Here is a 15,418-nt window from a genome sequence, read left to right on the forward strand (position 1 = left end):
CGCCGGCGCTGACCCGCGCCGGGCCGGGCCTGTTGAGTTCGCCGGCCGGGTCCGGCGGGCTCCCAGGGACGGGGGTGACAGGCGGGGCGGGCAGGGAGCGGCGGGCCGGGGTTGGGGGCTGTCTCTCTATACACACACACTCACACTCAGTCTCTCACTCACACTCACACAAGATGCGCCTCCACGGCTGGACCCGCCAAGGTGGAGACCTTCCAGCCCCCCTCCTCTCCTCGCCTGGCCTCCTTCACCTCCCCGCCCCCACCCCCAGCGCCGCTGACTGCGCACGGGCGGGCGGGGCGCTCGCCCTTTGACCCCAGCCAGGGGCCGCCCTCCCCCACAACCCCTTTCAGCTGCTCCCCCCACCCTGTGGTCGGGCGGCCGCCTGTTCCCCCGGGCCAGGGCTGGGGCACAGCGCACGGGGGAGGGGAGCGAGTGTATGGGGCGTCTCTCTCTCTCTCGGGATGTGTCCCATGGGTGGGGTGGGGTGGCGTGGTTTGTGGGGCGCTGAAGAAATCAGTCCCCTCCATCTCCTCCCTCTGGAAAACCCCCGAGCCCTTGGAGAACTGCCGGCACCGCTTCGTGGGGGCCGGGACCCTCCTCTGTGTCCTCCTGTGGCCCAGTCCAAGGGGCCTGGGCCTGGCCGGGGCTGCATTGGACCCCGACCACCCTGGCGTGTGGACTCGCTAACAATCGGCGATTAGATATTGGATTCCAGCGTCATTGAGGTCATTTCACTAATGAGTGCACCGGAAAGAGTTTCCTAATCCATCTGTGAGGGTGGCAACTGAAAGAGAATTTGAAAGCTGACAGAATAGGCGAGGAAAGGCATAGGAGATTTCCACACCCAGTAGGGAAGCCTTTCCCGAAATGGAAGAAAGAAAGGAGCAAACAGAGACACACCGGTAGCCCGCCCGGATCAGAGTCTGCCCCTGAGAGAAAGCACCCTGACCAGGTTCACCCGTGGGTGGGTGGCGAGCTAGCGGCATTCAGAAGAGCGAGGCCCGCAGTCTGTGCAGAAGACACCTGCACTCGGGTGTGTGTGGCGGCACAATTCCCAAGCAGCTCCAGATGTTAAACCAAGGAGAAGCCAGGGAGTTCCCAACGCCCCAGGTGTCCTCAGCCCACGACTGGCTGCTGTGGGAATGCGAAGCCCGGCTCCTTGTCTCAGAGCGGGGCAACCAGGAGGTGTGATGTCCACCCCGGGGTTCCTAGGAGGATCAGGCTGAAGCTGGGACTTGGCCTGAAAGTGTCCCCTCGCATGGCCACCCCCTTCCCCTTCCTGCTCCTCTACTCCTGGTGCCCCTCCATCCAGGGGCCAGACCTTAAAGAGTCACCCGCAAGAGAATCCTGGTCCCAAAGGAGCCTTCTGGGGGACCCGTGCTGAGAGAGGTTGTGGGCATGGCCCGCTGGGGCTCTGCCCGACCCAGGGCTGAGAGATGCAACCTCCCAGCTCTGGGTCCCTGCAGGAAGTGTTGGCAAGCACAGGGCCAGTCCTCCAAAGGCCCAGGTGCAGGGAGCCCAGGCCAAGCAGCCCGTGGAAGAAGCCACATGCTGTGCCACCCCGGGGAACACGACTGCAGGCCACGGCCCTTCCCGCCTCCTCCTCCTCCTCCTCCTCCTCCTCCTCCTCCTCCTCCTCCTCCCACCCTGCCCCCGCCCCCGCCCCCACATGGCGCAGGGCCCAGAGACACCTCAGACACTTGCTACCCAAAGTGCAAAGGGCATCAGTTGCTCCTCCAAACCCCCCCCCCAGCCCAGCAGACCGCGTTGTCCAGCCAGCCCCCGGGCCTCCCTGGGGTGCCCAGCACAAAAGTGCAGACACCCACCGGACCCTCAATCTCAGTTTTCGGATGTTTTTGCCACTCTAAGGACCCGCAGGCCAGCTGGGCCTTCTGGCAGGACAGAGAGCCCCGGAATCCGACGTGGAGAGCTGGGTGTACGTCCCCATGAGGAGCCGGTCCCCACCTCCGCGGCTCCCCCCTTGCGGGGAGTGGCAGCCGCGGGGCCTCAGAGAAGACACCAGGCTGGGCCCCCGCGGCACAGCGGGAGCACGTCCCCCGCAGGCCACTTAGCGAGGGCGGCAGGCGGACGGTTGGGTTGCGCGAGACGCTGCGGCCACCCTGCTACCGGGTTCCTGGGAGGGCGTCCTGGAAGCAGCGTCCACACCAAGCCCTTGGAAGGCCCAGGCGACGGAGGAGCCCCGTCAGGCAGGGGCCGAGGACGGTGACAGGTGACAGGTGACAGGCCGGGCGGGAAGGAGTCAGTCAGGCAGGGGCCGAGGAGGAGACGGGCTGGGTAAGGGTTAGGGTTAGAGTCAGGGCACAAGTCACAATCGCAAAGACCTGGAAGTGACCCGAGTGCCCATCGACCCACGAGTGCGTCAATAAAATGTGGCGCGTGGACACCACGGAGTGCTATTCGGCTGTGAGGAACAGCGGTGAGAGGGCACCTCTCGTGGTTCTCCTGGCCAGAGCTGGAACCCGTTCCAGTAAGCCAGGTATCCCAAGAATGGACACACGAGCACCACGTGCTCGCGCTCACCGGCAAATGGGTACGAACCGATGGACACCTAAGTGGACACAGAGGAATCACCTTCATCGGGTGGGTGTCGGGCGGGCGTGGGGAGGGGATGGGCATACACATCCCTTAGGAACGGGGTGGGTGCGCACCCACTGGGGGATGGGCGCACTTGAAGCTCTGACCCGAGGGGGGTGGCGGGGAGAGGGCGATGTACCCGACCTTAACATTGGTGCCCCCACAATACGCTGGAACAACATGAGAGGTAAATGAATAAGAACACAGGGGGTAGGGGGGCACGGGCAACACATGTCACCTTAATACTTGGACTCCCATCATCTGCTTGAAAAGAGAGAGAAAAGAAAATGCAATACTAGAGATAAGAGACACTTTTTAAAAATAATGAATCCGAAGAGAAAAGTCAAAGGAGGCCTGTGGAGCAGGTCTGGGTGTGACTCCGGATCCCCCAACATCAGGTGCCACCACCAAAGATTCCTGCGTGTAGCCCATAGAACCCCAAAAGCAACGGGACGAGTTCTGGTCACATACTCCCTCAAAATGACATCCTGGCCTTCTTCTGCAACTCCCTCCCCTCTCAGACTCTCAAGGTTTCCTCCAGCGTGTCGGTTCCCACAGAGCAGACCTTTGGTCTGAGACCTGACAGTCCAGAAGCCACGCATGCTGCCGCGTGGCGGCGGTGTCGCGGCTCGGGACAAGAGGAGGCCCCACAGTGCGGGCTGGGGCGCCAGGCACCGCGGCGGGCGCTGAGGGTGGGGGTCACCCCCACCCGGGGCCGCCCCCGCACTCCCAGAAACGCGACAGAACCAGAGGCAAAAAAAAAAAAAAGAAGAAGAAGAAGAAGCCTACGGCACCCGGTATTCCCGGGCGGTCTCCCATCCAAGTTCTAACCAGGCCCGACCCTGCTTAGCTTCCGAGATCGGGCGCGTTCGGGGTGGTGTGGCCGTGGACGGCGGAGGGCGCCCCTGCCCCGCTCAAGAAGCGGAGCCTCTCTGCGCTTCCCCGCCGCCTCCTCCCGCCCCAGGCCCCGCGCCGGCGCTGACCCGCGCCGGGCCGGGCCTGTTGAGTTCGCCGGCCGGGTCCGGCGGGCTCCCAGGGACGGGGGTGACAGGCGGGGCGGGCAGGGAGCGGCGGGCCGGGGTTGGGGGCTGTCTCTCTATACACACACACTCACACTCAGTCTCTCACTCACACTCACACAAGATGCGCCTCCACGGCTGGACCCGCCAAGGTGGAGACCTTCCAGCCCCCCTCCTCTCCTCGCCTGGCCTCCTTCACCTCCCCGCCCCCACCCCCAGCGCCGCTGACTGCCCGCGGGCGGGCGGGGCGCTCGCCCTTTGACCCCAGCCAGGGGCCGCCCTCCCCCACAACCCCTTTCAGCTGCTCCCCCCACCCTGTGGCCAGGCGGCCGCCTGTTCCCCCGGGCCAGGGCTGGGGCACAGCGCACGGGGGAGGGGAGCGAGTGTATGGGGCGTCTCTCTCTCTCTCGGGATGTGTCCCATGGGTGGGGTGGGGTGGCGTGGTTTGTGGGGCGCTGAAGAAATCAGTCCCCTCCATCTCCTCCCTCTGGAAAACCCCCGAGCCCTTGGAGAACTGCCGGCACCGCTTCGTGGGGGCCGGGACCCTCCTCTGTGTCCTCCTGTGGCCCAGTCCAAGGGGCCTGGGCCTGGCCGGGGCTGCATTGCCCCCCAACCACCCTGGCGTGTGGACTCGCTAACAATCGGCGATTAGATATTGGATTCCAGCGTCATTGAGGTCATTTCACTAATGAGTGCACCGGAAAGAGTTTCCTAATCCATCTGTGAAGGTGGCAACTGAAAGAGAATTTGAAAGCTGACAGAATAGGCGAGGAAAGGCATAGGAGATTTCCACACCCAGTAGGGAAGCCTTTCCCGAAATGGAAGAAAGAAAGGAGCAAACAGAGACACACCGGTAGCCCGCCCGGATCAGAGTCTGCCCCTGAGAGAAAGCACCCTGACCAGGTTCACCCGTGGGTGGGTGGCGAGCTAGCGGCATTCAGAAGAGCGAGGCCCGCAGTCTGTGCAGAAGACACCTGCACTCGGGTGTGTGTGGCGGCACAATTCCCAAGCAGCTCCAGATGTTAAACCAAGGAGAAGCCAGGGAGTTCCCAACGCCCCAGGTGTCCTCAGCCCACGACTGGCTGCTGTGGGAATGCGAAGCCCGGCTCCTTGTCTCAGAGCGGGGCAACCAGGAGGTGTGATGTCCACCCCGGGGTTCCTAGGAGGATCAGGCTGAAGCTGGGACTTGGCCTGAAAGTGTCCCCTCGCATGGCCACCCCCTTCCCCTTCCTGCTCCTCTACTCCTGGTGCCCCTCCATCCAGGGGCCAGACCTTAAAGAGTCACCCGCAAGAGAATCCTGGTCCCAAAGGAGCCTTCTGGGGGACCCGTGCTGAGAGAGGTTGTGGGCATGGCCCGCTGGGGCTCTGCCCGACCCAGGGCTGAGAGATGCAACCTCCCAGCTCTGGGTCTCTGCAGGAAGTGTTGGCAAGCACAGGGCCAGTCCTCCAAAGGCCCAGGTGCAGGGAGCCCAGGCCAAGCAGCCCGTGGAAGAAGCCACATGCTGTGCCACCCCGGGGAACACGACTGCAGGCCACGGCCCTTCCCGCCTCCTCCTCCTCCTCCTCCTCCTCCTCCTCCTCCTCCTCCCACCCTGCCCCCGCCCCCGCCCCCACATGGCGCAGGGCCCAGAGACACCTCAGACACTTGCTACCCAAAGTGCAAAGGGCATCAGTTGCTCCTCCAAACCCCCCCCCCAGCCCAGCAGACCGCGTTGTCCAGCCAGCCCCCGGGCCTCCCTGGGGTGCCCAGCACAAAAGTGCAGACACCCACCGGACCCTCAATCTCAGTTTTCGGATGTTTTTGCCACTCTAAGGACCCGCAGGCCAGCTGGGCCTTCTGGCAGGACAGAGAGCCCCGGAATCCGACGTGGAGAGCTGGGTGTACGTCCCCATGAGGAGCCGGTCCCCACCTCCGCGGCTCCCCCCTTGCGGGGAGTGGCAGCCGCGGGGCCTCAGAGAAGACACCAGGCTGGGCCCCCGCGGCACAGCGGGAGCACGTCCCCCGCAGGCCACTTAGCGAGGGCGGCAGGCGGACGGTTGGGTTGCGCGAGACGCTGCGGCCACCCTGCTACCGGGTTCCTGGGAGGGCGTCCTGGAAGCAGCGTCCACACCAAGCCCTTGGAAGGCCCAGGCGACGGAGGAGCCCCGTCAGGCAGGGGCCGAGGACGGTGACAGGTGACAGGTGACAGGCCGGGCGGGAAGGAGTCAGTCAGGCAGGGGCCGAGGAGGAGACGGGCTGGGTAAGGGTTAGGGTTAGAGTCAGGGCACAAGTCACAATCGCAAAGACCTGGAAGTGACCCGAGTGCCCATCGACCCACGAGTGCGTCAATAAAATGTGGCGCGTGGACACCACGGAGTGCTATTCGGCTGTGAGGAACAGCGGTGAGAGGGCACCTCTCGTGGTTCTCCTGGCCAGAGCTGGAACCCGTTCCAGTAAGCCAGGTATCCCAAGAATGGACACACGAGCACCACGTGCTCGCGCTCACCGGCAAATGGGTACGAACCGATGGACACCTAAGTGGACACAGAGGAATCACCTTCATCGGGTGGGTGTCGGGCGGGCGTGGGGAGGGGATGGGCATACACATCCCTTAGGAACGGGGTGGGTGCGCACCCACTGGGGGATGGGCGCACTTGAAGCTCTGACCCGAGGGGGGAGGCGGGGAGAGGGCGATGTACCCGACCTTAACATTGGTGCCCCCACAATACGCTGGAACAACATGAGAGGTAAATGAATAAGAACACAGGGGGTAGGGGGGCACGGGCAACACATGTCACCTTAATACTTGGACTCCCATCATCTGCTTGAAAAGAGAGAGAAAAGAAAATGCAATACTAGAGATAAGAGACACTTTTTAAAAATAATGAATCCGAAGAGAAAAGTCAAAGGAGGCCTGTGGAGCAGGTCTGGGTGTGACTCCGGATCCCCCAACATCAGGTGCCACCACCAAAGATTCCTGCGTGTAGCCCATAGAACCCCAAAAGCAACGGGACGAGTTCTGGTCACATACTCCCTCAAAATGACATCCTGGCCTTCTTCTGCAACTCCCTCCCCTCTCAGACTCTCAAGGTTTCCTCCAGCGTGTCGGTTCCCACAGAGCAGACCTTTGGTCTGAGACCTGACAGTCCAGAAGCCACGCATGCTGCCGCGTGGCGGCGGTGTCGCGGCTCGGGACAAGAGGAGGCCCCACAGTGCGGGCTGGGGCGCCAGGCACCGCGGCGGGCGCTGAGGGTGGGGGTCACCCCCACCCGGGGCCGCCCCCGCACTCCCAGAAACGCGACAGAACCAGAGGCAAAAAAAAAAAAAAAGAAGAAGAAGAAGAAGCCTACGGCACCCGGTATTCCCCGGCGGTCTCCCATCCAAGTTCTAACCAGGCCCGACCCTGCTTAGCTTCCGAGATCGGGCGCGTTCGGGGTGGTGTGGCCGTGGACGGCGGAGGGCGCCCCTGCCCCGCTCAAGAAGCGGAGCCTCTCTGCGCTTCCCCGCCGCCTCCTCCCGCCCCAGGCCCCGCGCCGGCGCTGACCCGCGCCGGGCCGGGCCTGTTGAGTTCGCCGGCCGGGTCCGGCGGGCTCCCAGGGACGGGGGTGACAGGCGGGGCGGGCAGGGAGCGGCGGGCCGGGGTTGGGGGCTGTCTCTCTATACACACACACTCACACTCAGTCTCTCACTCACACTCACACAAGATGCGCCTCCACGGCTGGACCCGCCAAGGTGGAGACCTTCCAGCCCCCCTCCTCTCCTCGCCTGGCCTCCTTCACCTCCCCGCCCCCACCCCCAGCGCCGCTGACTGCGCACGGGCGGGCGGGGCGCTCGCCCTTTGACCCCAGCCAGGGGCCGCCCTCCCCCACAACCCCTTTCAGCTGCTCCCCCCACCCTGTGGTCGGGCGGCCGCCTGTTCCCCCGGGCCAGGGCTGGGGCACAGCGCACGGGGGAGGGGAGCGAGTGTATGGGGCGTCTCTCTCTCTCTCGGGATGTGTCCCATGGGTGGGGTGGGGTGGCGTGGTTTGTGGGGCGCTGAAGAAATCAGTCCCCTCCATCTCCTCCCTCTGGAAAACCCCCGAGCCCTTGGAGAACTGCCGGCACCGCTTCGTGGGGGCCGGGACCCTCCTCTGTGTCCTCCTGTGGCCCAGTCCAAGGGGCCTGGGCCTGGCCGGGGCTGCATTGGACCCCGACCACCCTGGCGTGTGGACTCGCTAACAATCGGCGATTAGATATTGGATTCCAGCGTCATTGAGGTCATTTCACTAATGAGTGCACCGGAAAGAGTTTCCTAATCCATCTGTGAGGGTGGCAACTGAAAGAGAATTTGAAAGCTGACAGAATAGGCGAGGAAAGGCATAGGAGATTTCCACACCCAGTAGGGAAGCCTTTCCCGAAATGGAAGAAAGAAAGGAGCAAACAGAGACACACCGGTAGCCCGCCCGGATCAGAGTCTGCCCCTGAGAGAAAGCACCCTGACCAGGTTCACCCGTGGGTGGGTGGCGAGCTAGCGGCATTCAGAAGAGCGAGGCCCGCAGTCTGTGCAGAAGACACCTGCACTCGGGTGTGTGTGGCGGCACAATTCCCAAGCAGCTCCAGATGTTAAACCAAGGAGAAGCCAGGGAGTTCCCAACGCCCCAGGTGTCCTCAGCCCACGACTGGCTGCTGTGGGAATGCGAAGCCCGGCTCCTTGTCTCAGAGCGGGGCAACCAGGAGGTGTGATGTCCACCCCGGGGTTCCTAGGAGGATCAGGCTGAAGCTGGGACTTGGCCTGAAAGTGTCCCCTCGCATGGCCACCCCCTTCCCCTTCCTGCTCCTCTACTCCTGGTGCCCCTCCATCCAGGGGCCAGACCTTAAAGAGTCACCCGCAAGAGAATCCTGGTCCCAAAGGAGCCTTCTGGGGGACCCGTGCTGAGAGAGGTTGTGGGCATGGCCCGCTGGGGCTCTGCCCGACCCAGGGCTGAGAGATGCAACCTCCCAGCTCTGGGTCCCTGCAGGAAGTGTTGGCAAGCACAGGGCCAGTCCTCCAAAGGCCCAGGTGCAGGGAGCCCAGGCCAAGCAGCCCGTGGAAGAAGCCACATGCTGTGCCACCCCGGGGAACACGACTGCAGGCCACGGCCCTTCCCGCCTCCTCCTCCTCCTCCTCCTCCTCCTCCTCCTCCTCCTCCTCCTCCCACCCTGCCCCCGCCCCCGCCCCCACATGGCGCAGGGCCCAGAGACACCTCAGACACTTGCTACCCAAAGTGCAAAGGGCATCAGTTGCTCCTCCAAACCCCCCCCCCAGCCCAGCAGACCGCGTTGTCCAGCCAGCCCCCGGGCCTCCCTGGGGTGCCCAGCACAAAAGTGCAGACACCCACCGGACCCTCAATCTCAGTTTTCGGATGTTTTTGCCACTCTAAGGACCCGCAGGCCAGCTGGGCCTTCTGGCAGGACAGAGAGCCCCGGAATCCGACGTGGAGAGCTGGGTGTACGTCCCCATGAGGAGCCGGTCCCCACCTCCGCGGCTCCCCCCTTGCGGGGAGTGGCAGCCGCGGGGCCTCAGAGAAGACACCAGGCTGGGCCCCCGCGGCACAGCGGGAGCACGTCCCCCGCAGGCCACTTAGCGAGGGCGGCAGGCGGACGGTTGGGTTGCGCGAGACGCTGCGGCCACCCTGCTACCGGGTTCCTGGGAGGGCGTCCTGGAAGCAGCGTCCACACCAAGCCCTTGGAAGGCCCAGGCGACGGAGGAGCCCCGTCAGGCAGGGGCCGAGGACGGTGACAGGTGACAGGTGACAGGCCGGGCGGGAAGGAGTCAGTCAGGCAGGGGCCGAGGAGGAGACGGGCTGGGTAAGGGTTAGGGTTAGAGTCAGGGCACAAGTCACAATCGCAAAGACCTGGAAGTGACCCGAGTGCCCATCGACCCACGAGTGCGTCAATAAAATGTGGCGCGTGGACACCACGGAGTGCTATTCGGCTGTGAGGAACAGCGGTGAGAGGGCACCTCTCGTGGTTCTCCTGGCCAGAGCTGGAACCCGTTCCAGTAAGCCAGGTATCCCAAGAATGGACACACGAGCACCACGTGCTCGCGCTCACCGGCAAATGGGTACGAACCGATGGACACCTAAGTGGACACAGAGGAATCACCTTCATCGGGTGGGTGTCGGGCGGGCGTGGGGAGGGGATGGGCATACACATCCCTTAGGAACGGGGTGGGTGCGCACCCACTGGGGGATGGGCGCACTTGAAGCTCTGACCCGAGGGGGGTGGCGGGGAGAGGGCGATGTACCCGACCTTAACATTGGTGCCCCCACAATACGCTGGAACAACATGAGAGGTAAATGAATAAGAACACAGGGGGTAGGGGGGCACGGGCAACACATGTCACCTTAATACTTGGACTCCCATCATCTGCTTGAAAAGAGAGAGAAAAGAAAATGCAATACTAGAGATAAGAGACACTTTTTAAAAATAATGAATCCGAAGAGAAAAGTCAAAGGAGGCCTGTGGAGCAGGTCTGGGTGTGACTCCGGATCCCCCAACATCAGGTGCCACCACCAAAGATTCCTGCGTGTAGCCCATAGAACCCCAAAAGCAACGGGACGAGTTCTGGTCACATACTCCCTCAAAATGACATCCTGGCCTTCTTCTGCAACTCCCTCCCCTCTCAGACTCTCAAGGTTTCCTCCAGCGTGTCGGTTCCCACAGAGCAGACCTTTGGTCTGAGACCTGACAGTCCAGAAGCCACGCATGCTGCCGCGTGGCGGCGGTGTCGCGGCTCGGGACAAGAGGAGGCCCCACAGTGCGGGCTGGGGCGCCAGGCACCGCGGCGGGCGCTGAGGGTGGGGGTCACCCCCACCCGGGGCCGCCCCCGCACTCCCAGAAACGCGACAGAACCAGAGGCAAAAAAAAAAAAAAGAAGAAGAAGAAGAAGCCTACGGCACCCGGTATTCCCGGGCGGTCTCCCATCCAAGTTCTAACCAGGCCCGACCCTGCTTAGCTTCCGAGATCGGGCGCGTTCGGGGTGGTGTGGCCGTGGACGGCGGAGGGCGCCCCTGCCCCGCTCAAGAAGCGGAGCCTCTCTGCGCTTCCCCGCCGCCTCCTCCCGCCCCAGGCCCCGCGCCGGCGCTGACCCGCGCCGGGCCGGGCCTGTTGAGTTCGCCGGCCGGGTCCGGCGGGCTCCCAGGGACGGGGATGACAGGCGGGGCGGGCAGGGAGCGGCGGGCCGGGGTTGGGGGCTGTCTCTCTATACACACACACTCACACTCAGTCTCTCACTCACACTCACACAAGATGCGCCTCCACGGCTGGACCCGCCAAGGTGGAGACCTTCCAGCCCCCCTCCTCTCCTCGCCTGGCCTCCTTCACCTCCCCGCCCCCACCCCCAGCGCCGCTGACTGCGCACGGGCGGGCGGGGCGCTCGCCCTTTGACCCCAGCCAGGGGCCGCCCTCCCCCACAACCCCTTTCAGCTGCTCCCCCCACCCTGTGGTCGGGCGGCCGCCTGTTCCCCCGGGCCAGGGCTGGGGCACAGCGCACGGGGGAGGGGAGCGAGTGTATGGGGCGTCTCTCTCTCTCTCGGGATGTGTCCCATGGGTGGGGTGGGGTGGCGTGGTTTGTGGGGCGCTGAAGAAATCAGTCCCCTCCATCTCCTCCCTCTGGAAAACCCCCGAGCCCTTGGAGAACTGCCGGCACCGCTTCGTGGGGGCCGGGACCCTCCTCTGTGTCCTCCTGTGGCCCAGTCCAAGGGGCCTGGGCCTGGCCGGGGCTGCATTGGACCCCGACCACCCTGGCGTGTGGACTCGCTAACAATCGGCGATTAGATATTGGATTCCAGCGTCATTGAGGTCATTTCACTAATGAGTGCACCGGAAAGAGTTTCCTAATCCATCTGTGAGGGTGGCAACTGAAAGAGAATTTGAAAGCTGACAGAATAGGCGAGGAAAGGCATAGGAGATTTCCACACCCAGTAGGGAAGCCTTTCCCGAAATGGAAGAAAGAAAGGAGCAAACAGAGACACACCGGTAGCCCGCCCGGATCAGAGTCTGCCCCTGAGAGAAAGCACCCTGACCAGGTTCACCCGTGGGTGGGTGGCGAGCTAGCGGCATTCAGAAGAGCGAGGCCCGCAGTCTGTGCAGAAGACACCTGCACTCGGGTGTGTGTGGCGGCACAATTCCCAAGCAGCTCCAGATGTTAAACCAAGGAGAAGCCAGGGAGTTCCCAACGCCCCAGGTGTCCTCAGCCCACGACTGGCTGCTGTGGGAATGCGAAGCCCGGCTCCTTGTCTCAGAGCGGGGCAACCAGGAGGTGTGATGTCCACCCCGGGGTTCCTAGGAGGATCAGGCTGAAGCTGGGACTTGGCCTGAAAGTGTCCCCTCGCATGGCCACCCCCTTCCCCTTCCTGCTCCTCTACTCCTGGTGCCCCTCCATCCAGGGGCCAGACCTTAAAGAGTCACCCGCAAGAGAATCCTGGTCCCAAAGGAGCCTTCTGGGGGACCCGTGCTGAGAGAGGTTGTGGGCATGGCCCGCTGGGGCTCTGCCCGACCCAGGGCTGAGAGATGCAACCTCCCAGCTCTGGGTCCCTGCAGGAAGTGTTGGCAAGCACAGGGCCAGTCCTCCAAAGGCCCAGGTGCAGGGAGCCCAGGCCAAGCAGCCCGTGGAAGAAGCCACATGCTGTGCCACCCCGGGGAACACGACTGCAGGCCACGGCCCTTCCCGCCTCCTCCTCCTCCTCCTCCTCCTCCTCCTCCTCCTCCTCCTCCTCCCACCCTGCCCCCGCCCCCGCCCCCACATGGCGCAGGGCCCAGAGACACCTCAGACACTTGCTACCCAAAGTGCAAAGGCCATCAGTTGCTCCTCCAAACCCCCCCCCCAGCCCAGCAGACCGCGTTGTCCAGCCAGCCCCCGGGCCTCCCTGGGGTGCCCAGCACAAAAGTGCAGACACCCACCGGACCCTCAATCTCAGTTTTCGGATGTTTTTGCCACTCTAAGGACCCGCAGGCCAGCTGGGCCTTCTGGCAGGACAGAGAGCCCCGGAATCCGACGTGGAGAGCTGGGTGTACGTCCCCATGAGGAGCCGGTCCCCACCTCCGCGGCTCCCCCCTTGCGGGGAGTGGCAGCCGCGGGGCCTCAGAGAAGACACCAGGCTGGGCCCCCGCGGCACAGCGGGAGCACGTCCCCCGCAGGCCACTTAGCGAGGGCGGCAGGCGGACGGTTGGGTTGCGCGAGACGCTGCGGCCACCCTGCTACCGGGTTCCTGGGAGGGCGTCCTGGAAGCAGCGTCCACACCAAGCCCTTGGAAGGCCCAGGCGACGGAGGAGCCCCGTCAGGCAGGGGCCGAGGACGGTGACAGGTGACAGGTGACAGGCCGGGCGGGAAGGAGTCAGTCAGGCAGGGGCCGAGGAGGAGACGGGCTGGGTAAGGGTTAGGGTTAGAGTCAGGGCACAAGTCACAATCGCAAAGACCTGGAAGTGACCCGAGTGCCCATCGACCCACGAGTGCGTCAATAAAATGTGGCGCGTGGACACCACGGAGTGCTATTCGGCTGTGAGGAACAGCGGTGAGAGGGCACCTCTCGTGGTTCTCCTGGCCAGAGCTGGAACCCGTTCCAGTAAGCCAGGTATCCCAAGAATGGACACACGAGCACCACGTGCTCGCGCTCACCGGCAAATGGGTACGAACCGATGGACACCTAAGTGGACACAGAGGAATCACCTTCATCGGGTGGGTGTCGGGCGGGCGTGGGGAGGGGATGGGCATACACATCCCTTAGGAACGGGGTGGGTGCGCACCCACTGGGGGATGGGCGCACTTGAAGCTCTGACCCGAGGGGGGTGGCGGGGAGAGGGCGATGTACCCGACCTTAACATTGGTGCCCCCACAATACGCTGGAACAACATGAGAGGTAAATGAATAAGAACACAGGGGGTAGGGGGGCACGGGCAACACATGTCACCTTAATACTTGGACTCCCATCATCTGCTTGAAAAGAGAGAGAAAAGAAAATGCAATACTAGAGATAAGAGACACTTTTTAAAAATAATGAATCCGAAGAGAAAAGTCAAAGGAGGCCTGTGGAGCAGGTCTGGGTGTGACTCCGGATCCCCCAACATCAGGTGCCACCACCAAAGATTCCTGCGTGTAGCCCATAGAACCCCAAAAGCAACGGGACGAGTTCTGGTCACATACTCCCTCAAAATGACATCCTGGCCTTCTTCTGCAACTCCCTCCCCTCTCAGACTCTCAAGGTTTCCTCCAGCGTGTCGGTTCCCACAGAGCAGACCTTTGGTCTGAGACCTGACAGTCCAGAAGCCACGCATGCTGCCGCGTGGCGGCGGTGTCGCGGCTCGGGACAAGAGGAGGCCCCACAGTGCGGGCTGGGGCGCCAGGCACCGCGGCGGGCGCTGAGGGTGGGGGTCACCCCCACCCGGGGCCGCCCCCGCACTCCCAGAAACGCGACAGAACCAGAGGCAAAAAAAAAAAAAAGAAGAAGAAGAAGAAGCCTACGGCACCCGGTATTCCCGGGCGGTCTCCCATCCAAGTTCTAACCAGGCCCGACCCTGCTTAGCTTCCGAGATCGGGCGCGTTCGGGGTGGTGTGGCCGTGGACGGCGGAGGGCGCCCCTGCCCCGCTCAAGAAGCGGAGCCTCTCTGCGCTTCCCCGCCGCCTCCTCCCGCCCCAGGCCCCGCGCCGGCGCTGACCCGCGCCGGGCCGGGCCTGTTGAGTTCGCCGGCCGGGTCCGGCGGGCTCCCAGGGACGGGGATGACAGGCGGGGCGGGCAGGGAGCGGCGGGCCGGGGTTGGGGGCTGTCTCTCTATACACACACACTCACACTCAGTCTCTCACTCACACTCACACAAGATGCGCCTCCACGGCTGGACCCGCCAAGGTGGAGACCTTCCAGCCCCCCTCCTCTCCTCGCCTGGCCTCCTTCACCTCCCCGCCCCCACCCCCAGCGCCGCTGACTGCGCACGGGCGGGCGGGGCGCTCGCCCTTTGACCCCAGCCAGGGGCCGCCCTCCCCCACAACCCCTTTCAGCTGCTCCCCCCACCCTGTGGTCGGGCGGCCGCCTGTTCCCCCGGGCCAGGGCTGGGGCACAGCGCACGGGGGAGGGGAGCGAGTGTATGGGGCGTCTCTCTCTCTCTCGGGATGTGTCCCATGGGTGGGGTGGGGTGGCGTGGTTTGTGGGGCGCTGAAGAAATCAGTCCCCTCCATCTCCTCCCTCTGGAAAACCCCCGAGCCCTTGGAGAACTGCCGGCACCGCTTCGTGGGGGCCGGGACCCTCCTCTGTGTCCTCCTGTGGCCCAGTCCAAGGGGCCTGGGCCTGGCCGGGGCTGCATTGGACCCCGACCACCCTGGCGTGTGGACTCGCTAACAATCGGCGATTAGATATTGGATTCCAGCGTCATTGAGGTCATTTCACTAATGAGTGCACCGGAAAGAGTTTCCTAATCCATCTGTGAGGGTGGCAACTGAAAGAGAATTTGAAAGCTGACAGAATAGGCGAGGAAAGGCATAGGAGATTTCCACACCCAGTAGGGAAGCCTTTCCCGAAATGGAAGAAAGAAAGGAGCAAACAGAGACACACCGGTAGCCCGCCCGGATCAGAGTCTGCCCCTGAGAGAAAGCACCCTGACCAGGTTCACCCGTGGGTGGGTGGCGAGCTAGCGGCATTCAGAAGAGCGAGGCCCGCAGTCTGTGCAGAAGACACCTGCACTCGGGTGTGTGTGGCGGCACAATTCCCAAGCAGCTCCAGATGTTAAACCAAGGAGAAGCCAGGGAGTTCCCAACGCCCCAGGTGTCCTCAGCCCACGACTGGCTGCTGTGGGAATGCGAAGCCCGGCTCCTTGT

At 63.8% G+C, this 15,418-nt stretch overlaps 4 pseudogenes; all 4 read right to left on the reverse strand.

Moving 5' to 3' along the window:
- Positions 1-3,377: 3,377 nt before the first annotated feature.
- Positions 3,378-3,486, reverse strand: LOC142872618 (uncharacterized; annotated as a pseudogene).
- A 3,451-nt stretch (positions 3,487-6,937) lies between these two features.
- On the reverse strand, positions 6,938-7,046 carry LOC142872708 (uncharacterized; annotated as a pseudogene).
- Positions 7,047-10,502: 3,456 nt separating this feature from the next.
- Positions 10,503-10,611, reverse strand: LOC142872619 (uncharacterized; annotated as a pseudogene).
- A 3,456-nt stretch (positions 10,612-14,067) lies between these two features.
- Positions 14,068-14,176, reverse strand: LOC142872620 (uncharacterized; annotated as a pseudogene).
- Between the last annotated feature and the right edge of the window lie 1,242 nt (positions 14,177-15,418).

The sequence above is a fragment of the Microcebus murinus genome, chromosome 8 (assembly GCF_040939455.1).
Source record: "Microcebus murinus isolate Inina chromosome 8, M.murinus_Inina_mat1.0, whole genome shotgun sequence".
Lineage (NCBI taxonomy): Eukaryota > Metazoa > Chordata > Mammalia > Primates > Cheirogaleidae > Microcebus > Microcebus murinus.